At 46.5% G+C, this 12,129-nt stretch overlaps 1 long non-coding RNA gene across 1 annotated transcript; it reads left to right on the top strand.

Moving 5' to 3' along the window:
* The first annotated feature begins 8,635 nt into the window (after nt 1-8,635).
* Nucleotides 8,636-11,569, top strand: LOC131922214 (uncharacterized). The gene is made up of 3 exons (XR_009382240.1): nt 8,636-8,727; nt 9,007-9,156; nt 11,400-11,569. It is a non-coding gene; the product is annotated as an uncharacterized LOC131922214 (long non-coding RNA).
* The last annotated feature ends 560 nt before the right edge of the window (nt 11,570-12,129 follow it).

Below are 12,129 nucleotides of genomic sequence, written 5' to 3'. Positions count from 1 at the left end.
CAGATGGAATGGACGTGGACAGGGTGGGGTTCTAATAGCATTTCATTTAGGCCTTGTTTGTTCAGGCCATCTGGCTCCAAACAAGTGGGAAAATGGATCTAGTACAGAAGTAGTTCTGCTAAACCTTGACCCAAGTTCTGGATTACCCTCATGGGGAGATACCAAGTCCATTGTTCACAGAGCTATAGGCATACCCACTGAACCATGAAGTGGAGCTCTGTGTCCCACTTCATGGTCACAGTCCCCATGATGTACTTCCTCCAATAAGACCACACCTCCTCCTAAGCCTCCCAGAATAGCACCACCCCCCGGGGACTGAGTATTCCAGTGCCTGAAGCTGTAGGGCACTTCTCACTTAAACTGTCACTTGTGTTGCCTTTCCCATCTTCAGAGGTGAGCAGGAGACCTGAAGCCACCAAGGATGCTGATGCCCAACATGTACACTGGGAGGCCTGGGATGCAGAATACATGGAGATCCATAGTTCAAACACACATGCACCATGATGATCTGGTCCAGGTTGGTCTCAATAGTATCCCATCTTAGCCTGGCACAGAACTGCCTGTGGGATGTGGGTGACCAAGTCTGCCTCCTGGAGCAAGCATAGACCAGGCAATGACTCTTCTCCAAGCTTCCCCAGATTTTTAGACTTGAGGCATGTCACACATTGGAGCTTGTGTTGAGCCCTAAGCTGAGTAACAGATTGAACAGGTCTGAAGGAGACCCTTTCATGCTGCCATAACCTCTAGGCATGTAGCAATATAGCAACAACTCTAGAATGTTCCTTAGGTCTGAATTCAAGCTTTTTTGGGGTGGAAGGGTCTCACTATGAACTCCAGACTGTCTAGAAACTCACTCTTTAGCCTAGGCTGGTGTCAGGTTCACAGAGATAGACCTGCCTATGCCTCCCAAGTGCTGGGATTAAAGGTATGCACCACCACACCCTGCTATCAAACTCTTTATAGCAATTTTGTTATTTTTGAATGTTAACACACAAAAAAGACTTCTTGGGCAATATGGCTCAGTAGACAAAAGCTATGAGCAGAAGTTTCTGGAAAGAATCACATTTTCCTCTGGGTCTTCTGCAAGGCTGATTGATTAGAATGTCAGTGACTGGAGAGGTTGGGACATTACAAGTTCAAATCTTAGTTTCTCTTGGGCTCTCCTCAGCCCCCTTGCTAGCCATTCCTTGCCCATGTCTGTCTGACCTAATATCTCTGTTACTAATGGCTGAGATCTTTTATAATGTGTTAAGTAGACTCTTCACTTCTATCAACCCCAGGCTAAGAGTGTCATCAGCTGGAATCTAAGGCCTACAGCAGAGGTTCCCAGCTTCATTGAAACTTGCTTGCCTGATGCTTCCACTGGAGTATTTGGAGAGTGACTCAGTTTATGACTGTGTTCTGTTACTATAAAATCTCCCTCTAACTGTTACCCCATTGGAACACGAACTTTGTTAACCTGAATCTGTGCCCTGGTCCATTATCATTCATATTTGGCTCAGAACAAAGTGTCTTATCTCCTTTCAGACAAGAGTTGTGTTTCCAAATCCATGAAGCACTTGCTTAACCAATCCCTGGGACCCAATGAAGGTAGGGAGAAGAGAGCTATCTCCACAGAGCTGAACTCTGGCTTCCAGTGGGTGCCATGTACCCATGTGTACACGTGCAAGTGCACACTCATTTATAAACAAAGTGGCTAGAAAGCTAGTTGTTTTTCTAGTTCTGTCATGGAATGTTTATGGCATTGCTCAGAGAGGCATTTGCCCCTTAACTACCCTTGAAGGAACACCTAGATCTCAGCTGATAGTAACCACACACACACACACACACACACACACACACAAAAATACACCTCTCCTTCCCTATAGCTCTCCCCCTTTTCTCTCAATGACAACTGTAATAAAATTTGAAAAACATAAAAAACATTGAGAAGTCGCAGCCCAGGTGACATCACAGGATGCAGACCCTCAGATCTACAAGGATTTCTTAAACACACATGCACTGGGGACAGCATCTCTGTTTGGGCAGTTTTCATAGTGTCCTTTCCTGAGATGCAGTTCAAAGAAAGCACAAGGCTCAGTTTTCTTTGTGTGACGTGGACACTCGCTCTCCCCTCCCACATCTCCCAGAGGGCTGTGATTGTTTTGTTTAAGATTAGTTTTACTTGTGTGTCGAAGGGCGATTGCCCAGAGGAGAACATCAAATCCCCTGGAGCTGGAGCTACAGCTGTTGTGAGCCTCCTGACATGGGTGCTGGGAACTGAGTCTAGAAAAACAGCAAGTGCTCTTAATTGCTGAGCCAGCTCTCCAGTCACTGCAAGAGACTGTCTGAAATTCTACGTGTGTTTTTGGTGCCTAAGAGTCTGTTGGCTGAGGGGGCCTGGGTTTACTTCTGGGTCCACTATTCTGTTCCACGTGACTCTGTGTTTATACCAGTGCCATGGTGGCTTTGTCCCCTTGTCTTTAAGTCAGGTGCTGTGGTACCTCCAACTCTGTTCCATTTGGAAACTGAAACTAGGTTCCCATCACTCAGCCTGTACAAAACCCAACTCCAGGTGGATTAAAGATCTCACTGTAAGACCTGAATCCCTGCAATTGCTAGAGCGACTGTGGGAGAAATTGTTACAAATGTTGATTTCCTGCACAGAAGTCCTGTAGTTCAGGAAACAAAGCCAAGAATTAACAGAAGGGGGTGCGTCACCATGAAGAGTATAGGCAGGGGCTGGAGAGATGGCTCGAGGGTTAAGAGTCCTGGCTGCTCTTGCAGAGGACCTGGATTCAGTTCCCATCATACACATGGAGGCTCACAGCCACCTGTAATTCCATCACCCTGTTCTAGCTTCCCGTTTCAGTACAGGCATGTACATGGTGCACAGAAATACATGAGGTACTCACACACATAAAATAAAGTTAATTTTTAAAAAAATCTTAGAGCAAAAGCAGCAGCCAGTAAAGGGTCTACAGGTTTGGAGGGAGCTTCAGCCCTTCACTTGAAGACGATGACTATCTGGAATATAGAAAGCGCTCAGAAAAATATAGCAAAGCATGTAATCCCATGAAAATGGGCAATGGTCTGAAGAGGATGTTCCCAAAGACCCACAAACAGCCAGCAAGTATGGGGAGAAATACTCCCCAGCCGCAGCTAGAAAGGAATCACAGACCAAAACCACATGGGGAGTCCACCTCACCCTCGTCAGAATGACTGTTGAGGAACAGCTGCACACACTGAGGATGTGGGGGAGAGAAGCCTCACACTGCTGTAGGGTGTTCATTGGTGCACCTACTGTGAGACCCATTACGGAAGCTTCCCTGAAAACCAAAAATAATAGAATACCATACGGTCCAGCCAGAATACTTCTGAAGATGTACACATGCCATAAATACACCTGCACATCATGGTTATTGTTGCACTGTTCACAAAAACCATGTTATGGAATTAGCCCAGTTCAGGACAAACAGAGAAAATGTGGAATAGAGACAATGGGTACTATTCAGCTATCAAGAAGAATTAAAGCTTGTCATCCACAGGAAAAGGATGGATGGAACCAGAGTAGTTCACCATAAGCAAGATAAGCCAAACATAAGGAGACAAAAATCCAATCTTTCTCCTCATACAGGAGGGATCCTAAGGACTGGTAGGGGTGGAGGATGGAGAGAGAGGAGGGGAGGGAAAGGGGAGGATATGATCAATGGGCAGTATGTACACATATAAAAGTGCCACCACAAAGCTGGTGATGTAATAATTTTACATATATGTATCTGTGTTTGCCATTGGGGGGAGGGGCACCTGCACACATGTGCTCCTGCCTTTGGAGCCCTGAGGCCAGGCTCATGTGTCCTTGGGTACATCTACCTTGGTTTTTGAAACAGGGTCTCTCACTGGCCGGTGAGCCCCCAGGGATCGTTGCCTGTGCAAAGCTGGAACTCTGAGAGCAGGCTGCCATACCCTGAGGTTCACACCCAGGTGATCATGCTTGCACACCGAGCACTTACTACCTGAGCTGCCTCTTTGGCCCTAAATGAAAAATAAGGAAATGAACACATTTTAAAATATATATGGAACAAAGATTAAACTCTTATAATTTTATGTCATGTGTTTTTTCCTCTTTGGGATTTGGGAGCTTGAGTTACAAAACTACCACCCCAAACTATTCAGTGGGCGGAGCCTGACTCCCTGGGAGTCAGTGTTAGAGGAAACAATCCTGGCTTCTCCTCTCAGGGCCTGCACAGCATGGATCCTCAAAGGGCAACTGTGTGGCAACAGGTATTCAGGCATTCTGCCCAGTGAAAGGGTTCTGTCTGTGCTGGGGGAAGGTGGACAGTGGAATCACACTGACTCCTCCTGAGCATCAGTCACTAGCAGAAGGCTCAGCATCCCCACAGCACCACAGCCGCCGGCCCAGGCTCTCAGGAGTCCAGCTCCATCTGCTCCCAGAGCTCAGCTGCCTTATTGCCTGCCTTTCTGTTGCTTAGTAACAAGATCACCTAATTATTCTACTAAGAGGTCAAAGAAATGCCAGCAACCCATTGCCTAGACCAGGAAGTCAAATGGCATAGCCTTTAATTTGCATAAAGAAGGTTCTTTTCAGTTAGAGGTAGGAGGGAAGGGGGGGGGGGGTCTGAAGTTCAGCCTGCATTTGCTAATATCAGATCTGGAGGGCCTGGCCATGCAGCGAAGGGCAGCAGCAGCCAGTTGAAGAAGCTGCCATAGAGTTCTGCTCCTTTTAATTCCTAGACTTGTTCACAGATGATGAGTAGAATGTGACCAAGAAAGGGGAACCTTCTTTTCCTGTTGGATAATGACTTGTTCCTGCTCAGGCTTCCTAAGGCCCTAGGGATTTAGTTTTCTGATTTTGGAGGTGGGAGGCATGGATTGGCAGCATCACATCCTGGGGGCGGGAGGGATGTTTGTGTTTTTCTTAGCTAACTCGTTTTTATCTGTCCGGGGCCACAGTTGCCGGGTTTTATTTTCTGAACACCCCGCCTCTTAGTGTTTTGGTATTGAGTACCTTATTGTGTCTGTAAGGGGCCTTCCAGGTGACAATGTCCCCAAGTGCTAGCTTAGAACTCTGAGCTGAGCAGGCTGGAAGGGAAGGGAGAATTATCGCTTTTTGATTGGAATTCATGGGAAAATAACTTGATGTTACTGAAAGGCTGTCTAGCTCCGGGGCTGGCTATGTGAACCCAGCCTTTGTCTTCCAAGCTGCCTGGTCTCCCCAGTCCTAGGCTTTCCCTTGGCCCTGAGCAGATCTGCAAGGGTTGGTCCTCTGCTTCCCTCTGCTGGCCGTGAGGGGTGATGACCACTGAAAAATTTCCAGTTGAATCTTCTGTTTATTTCAAACTTTAAAGACACTTCACCCAAGCTTGGGGTTTTTTGAGGGTTAACTGTGACTCCAAAATGTACCCAGTGAGTGACAGGGTGCAGGATATAATTCACTGTAAAAGTGAAATATCTCACACACACATAGAGGATAAAAACAGCACACCACAATTGTTTTTAATAGCACTGAACTGTGTGGCTAGGTACTTATGATCCGGGTCCATTAACACTGAGAAATTCTGGTTAATGACAGCAAGTGACATAAGGACCCTTGAGTTCCCTCGAACCTCCTGGAACACTTCTCTGCAGACCTAGACTCCTGAGAGGTCACCTCGATACCGGGGGGAGAGTGCTGAGGCAGGAAGGAGGACCAGGGCCTTTGAGAACTGAGAGGACCTCAGTCACAGGCCAAGACTGTAGCCCTCTGGTCATCTCACCTGTCTCCCCATTGTTCCCAGAATGAAAAAGGCATTTGAGGGCCAATCCCATTTATTATTATTCTATTATTTATTGTAAAGGTTCAAAAAGGAAATGAGGATATTAAGGAAAAGGACAGAGGCCTCTGTTGCATCACCAACCAGGCTCCTGGGTCTCAGTGGGAAGTCCAGGCCAGGATGCATCTTGATCCGTGCAAGTAGTGGTCTGTGCATCCCACAGCTACCTGGGAAGTCCATTGTGGGGTATTCCATGTTCTTACTCTGCATAAACCTTTAATGTGTATGTGTATACTAAATTACCAAACCATCTCTTTATGTCTTCACTGAAGCCTGTATTATAAATTCTAAATTTAAGCTCATTTTCTCCATGTGTGGCATAATTTGCTCTTTTAAGAAGAAAAAAAAAAAGGTTGTCTTAAAAGAAAAATCCAAGCAGAAAGGCATGGGGGACATGAGAACTTTAGCAAGGTGATGTGGCAAAGTCACGTCTCCTGTGAGGACCTGAGTCTGTCCCCCATCAGCTCTCTCACCATCAAGAGAAAGGATGTGACAGTGGAGCTGCAGGACAGCATGGAACAGGCTCAGCCAGAGCAGATGCAGCCTAGCCCCCAGGTCCCCAGCATCCTGCAGAGAGAGCAGAGACACCCATGTCAGCACTGGAACCTGTCCAGTTTTTTGCTAAGCCATACTCCACCTCAAACATGTGATGGGCCCATACATTCCCCTTGCATCCCTCACCGCCAGGAAAGCCACTGCTTCTGATGCCCATGGTCACATCTGTGCACTGAGGGTGAGTGGTCAGTGCAGAATTTCCTGAGAAGCAACTTAAGGGAAGACTAACAGTCTGGGGTGAGTCCACCATGGCAGAGAAGGCTTGGTGGTGGGAACAGCTCTGGCTGTGGCATCAGGAAGCAGCTCGCTCACATCATGGTGGGTCAGGAAGCAGGGAACAAACAGGAAGTGGGATCTGAAATGAAACCTCCAGTCCCTGCCCCACTTCCTCCCCCAAGGCTCCACACTCTCTAGTCAAGGACTAAGCATTCAACACATGAACCTGTGGGACAGTACACACAAGCCATGGCAGCAGGGTCACCTACAGAAATGTATCTTCTGTGTGCTTCCACTCAGGAGCTGTGGATGATTTCTCAGATTCTGTAAGGAAATGATGTAGCATGAATTCTAATTGGTCTTAATAGTAAAAACCCAGAGTCAGATATGGAGGGTGAAAGCAGAGAAGCAAAACAGCCAGCCACTAGAAAGACTTCTTACTTCTACCAAATCCTCAGACATAAAAGGGCTGAGCTCCTGTCTCCGTCCTGCCTTATCACTTCCTCTTTCCACCCGGCCATATCACTTCCTGTCTCCACCTCCCTAGTGCTGGGATTGAAGGTGTAGGCAACCACTGCCTGGCTTCTGTGGTTAACTAGCGGCTAGCTCTGTTCTATGATCTCCAGGCAAGCTTTATTTGTTAAAACACAAACAAAATATCACCACAGAACATCTTTGAGAATGCACCAGACATGGGCACAAGCTCTACTGACCCCCTATTACTGTTCAAGGTTGAGGAACTAGGCCTGCAGACCAGGCCCTCACTTCAGTCTGCACGGTAGTCCTGCCAACAGCCTTACCCAGGGACCTTCACAGCCCTGGGAGATCAGTCACATGCCACCTCAGAGAGGGCAGAAAGCATGGCTGTAAAGCCATGATCATACTTTTTAGTAGTCTTTTAACTCACTTCAAATACCAGTGTGCATCATTATTTACAAATACCTTTCTCTCAAAAAATTAAAGGTTTCCACTCCTCAGCTGTGTTACTAACTTTTCTGTTGCTATGATAAAAAACAAACAAACAAACAAAAAACCCTGATAAAAGCTCACAGTTCCAGCGGGGGGGGGGGGCAGAGTTCATCATAGCAGGAAAGATGGGGGGAGAGAAAGAAGACAGACAGACAGACAGACAGACAGACAGAGACACACAGACATGGAGAGAGAACAGGAAGTAAGATAAGGCTATAAACCCCCAAAACCCACCCCTAGTGACAGATTTCCTCCAAGTCTCCACCATCTAAAGGTTCCACAACGCCCTCAACAGTACCAACAATTGGGGACCAGGTATTCTCATACCTGAGCCTGTGGGGAACATTTCCACCATGACAAATCTATTTTGATTTTGCATTTAGAGCTGCCATTCATTCAACAAACCTCAGTGCAATTTCCATCTAGCCCTGGCTGTTTGGGGGAGTAGACAGACAGGACCTCTGACATTGTGGGGACAAGACAGAAACAGGAAAAAGAGAGAGAGAGAAAGCTAGCAAGAAATGGAAGTGGGTAGCTGGGGCTCTAGTCCCAAAGTGGGAAACAAGGACCACAGTAAGATGGGCCAAGACACAGCCCACATGCTTATGTCCTATACTAGACCCACAGCAGTAGCAGCATTTATAATTCAAGGCATCATTACCATGGCAGCCACTACAACAGCAAGATGTAATTTTGTTTAATTTTCTGAGTAATGAATCCAACACTAGTGAATCCTCCAATTTCCATACTAAAGAATAAAAAGTTATAGTCCCCCAATGTAGAACACTTAAAGCATAAAACTGGGTGTTTTGAGTCAAGTTAAAGTGCCATTTTTATTGAAATATTACCAAGATAGCCTTTTTACCCAGTCAGATGATGGTGTTCCATACTTATTTGATTTGTCAACACCGATTTAATAGTGACTATAAAGGAAGAAAGATTCCACAGGTGCCCAGTCGCACAGAACCCCGTCTCTGCCTCCCTTTGCCCTGGAATGTTCCATTCACTTCTGTCACAGAGTGTAGCCGAGAACCCATGAGGAAATGTTTGTTGTAACTGCCGTGATCCAATTAGAAATGTTCCGGCAATCTCTGAGACAAGTGTGAAGAGGCTGAGAAAGTTTGAAGAAAGCAGAAAAATGTAGAAGCCATCTGGAAGTCTTAAATAGACGGTGGTAATTATTCAGCTGTTTAGAAACAAGTCCCAAACAAGAAGCCTGAAGCTGGTCTCTCATTTTCTGCTAAAATAATTGCCTGTTTGCTAGTCTTACAGTTGGGGTTTTGTGATATCACTAACCGCCCACATCCCTTCTCCTGTGGACAGATTCCATATGTCAAGTCCTAGGGGCCACACGGCACCTCAGGCCCCTGTGCCAAGCAGGCAGTGCCCCAGCTCTGAGCCCCGGTGCCTGTCTGCAATGAACTTCCGGTACCAACTTGTGCCAAACCTGCAGGTCGAGTCCCACTCCGGCCTCCAGCCCTGTAGAGTCCCTCACACTGTCCTGCTTCCAGCGTGAAGAAGGTGAAGAGGCTCTGGTCGTGTAAGGATGTGATGGGAATGCAAGTTGGTTTCTCTTCTAGCACCTTCCCCAATAGGAGTCTAGGTAAGCCCTGCTCAACACCAGCCAGTGAATACCAAGTGGGTGAGAATGTCTCACACTCTTGGGCTCCTGTGGCCAAGCCTTGCTGTGAGTCCAGTGGTCTCAGAATTGGATTTCAGGGGCAGGGAAGGGCTCAGAAGGTATAGCTTTTCTCTTGAAAACATGACAACCTGAGTTTGCACCCCAAAACGTACATTTTTAGAAAACCAGGAATGTACTTGTAATCCCAATGCTGGAGGGTGGAGAAGGACAGGGATCCCTAGGCCTCACTGGCCAGCCAGCCTCACATTATTGGTGAGCCCCACTTCCCAATGAGACCCCATTTCAAAAAATAATGTGGAGGGTGACTAAGAATGACGCCCAAGCCAGGAGGTGGCGGTACACATCTTTAATCCCAGCACTCAGGAAACAGAGGCAAGAGAATCTCTGAGTTCAAGGCGGCCTGGTCTACAGAGAGTGTTCCAGGACAGCCAGGGCTCTCTATCTTAAAAAAAAAAAAAAGTGACCCAAGATTGTCCTTTGACCTTCACACAGAGACGTATATGAACACACACAGATATATATGAACACACACAGCCATGCGTGCATGAACATACACATGCACACATGAAAAATGTAGTTCAGCCACTCCATGTAAGTCTCTGAAGTCCACACAAAGCTCTTGGCAGGGTCCCACCATCCATACCCAAGCTCCCATGCCAGGAAACCTGGAACTCCCCCGTGCTAGCCACAGCACCCCAATACTGGCATCCCCCATCACCTGAGTACCAAGGTGCTTCAGCCCTGCTCTGCCCCCAGCCTCTTCCCCCAAAGTTTCTGTCTTAGCTTCAAGCTCAGTCTACCATTGTGGCTCAAACCCAATAGGACAGGTTTTCTCATTTGCAATAATCCCTTCAGATGTTCCTAGACCCCAGAGGACACCAGGAGACACAGACTTGCACTAAATTCTATATAGATGAGACTTTCCCTATTTATGAATAATCTGTGGTAACATTTAATTCATAAGTTGGACATGTAAGAAATGAACAATAATTACTAATAGAGCAGATACTATAATAATACTGTCCCGACAGTTTGTAATATCAATAAGGCACATGTCACTCAAACACAAGCTCTATGATGCTGTAATAGTGACTCAGGCAAGGAAAGTTACCTATTCACAGGGACAGACATGGCCTGCATAGCTATGCTGGTCAGGGGACAATTCACAGACGCCCTCTGTCCTTCCCCAGCCTGTATTCTAGTCTTTATCTCCCACCAAGAAACCGTACTTTGTGGAAAAGCCAAAGGAAGGTTGTAAAGCACCAGGCCACAGATAGCTAAGCTGCGAGTCCTCCTAACACTAGTGTGCTTCTGAGTCCACTATGACCAAGTGACAGACCAGAGGTAACACAACAGTAGCCAGTGATGGCCTTGGTCCTGGACCTCTCCTGTCTCCTCACGGGCCATCTCTCTCTGCCCGTCTCTTCTCAGTACCGAGTCAGGTTGGATCAGAGCCCTACCCATAAGGCCATGTGCTAACTTCTTTAGAGACTCTACTTCCAAATATAGTCTGGTTCTGTAGTACTGAGAATCAGGACTTTGACATTTAGGGGGCCAGGGAGAAGAAGGACACCTGAGCCCATAAGAAGAGTGACAAAGTCCATAAAGACCCCCCCCACACACACACACACACATGCACGCACACATGCACGCACACAGGAACCCATATTCACACACGCACACACACACACACACACAGAGGCATGCATATGGGCATGTGTGTACAAACACACACACACACACAAACCCACATTCACACATACATGTACACACACACACACAGGAACCCACATTCACACACACACACACACACACATACACACAGAGGCATGCATATGGGCATGTGTGTACAAACACACACACACATACACACACACACACACACACATACACACACACACACACACACACACACACACACACTTTCAGGAGAAGGATAGCCTGTTGGTCTCAGTTCACAGACCCCGCAGCTGGCTCTCCTTCCTCTGTCACAGAAATCCCTGTAGAATAGCTAAAGCAATCTCCAGGAGAACATGGGTGCCAGCACCCCACCTGGGGAAGTGTGTTATTTTGATATGTGAATCAAGGGCTCCAGAGCTCCCTGGGAGGTGTATCGAACTAGAAACAGGTGGAACTCATGCCTTAAGTCATAGCACAGGGTGCTGTTAATTTATTTTAACTGATTGTTTCTTAAAATTTTTGAGGAGCTCCATCTGAGAACAAGACACTGGAAGTCAAGCCAGCAAAGCGAGCCAACCCAACTGAGAAGGATGCCTATCAATGGACATTTGCGAGGGACTCTACAGAAAGCCCCTCAGAAGGACACACCCAAGTTAAGTTTCATTACAACAAAAACTTGTGCTTTTAAAAAATAGTATAGTAGTGACTATATGCCGCCATAATGAAAATTTAAAATTAATAGTAGTGATCTAAATAGAGATTTATATGATGCTTCTGGTTTAAATTAGCACGACACTGGACAATACACAAGGTATATCAATTAGCTAACTTCCTTAATTAGTCCTAAATTAATCTGCGTGTTTAGCGCCATCTCACTATTCAACATAATGATTCTAAACTCTAGGAAGCATTAACAAATAGGCTTAGGAAATGAAAATGTCAAGGTGAGAACCAGGTGGACATACCTGGAGCAAATGAATCTGATGAAAGTCACACACGTCTGGCACAGAGTTGGACAAGCAGACCAACAGAGACCAGAAGGAACCAGACACAAGCCTTGTGGCCTTCGTGTGTGACATAGACCATAGAGATGGGAATTCGGCACACGTTAGACATGCATATATCCCGATGCCAGACAGTTCAATGTTGAAAGCCTTTGCAGAGATGTAAGGAGACGTCTTTACCACCTGAAGTTGGCACCAGAATCTTTGAATAAGGTCCAAAGCAGATGAAGAACATGTCTTTTCTGGATAA

This window comes from Peromyscus eremicus, chromosome 12 (genome assembly GCF_949786415.1).
Source record: "Peromyscus eremicus chromosome 12, PerEre_H2_v1, whole genome shotgun sequence".
Classification (NCBI taxonomy): Eukaryota; Metazoa; Chordata; class Mammalia; order Rodentia; family Cricetidae; genus Peromyscus; species Peromyscus eremicus.
This window is presented reverse-complemented; position numbering and strand designations above follow the sequence as displayed.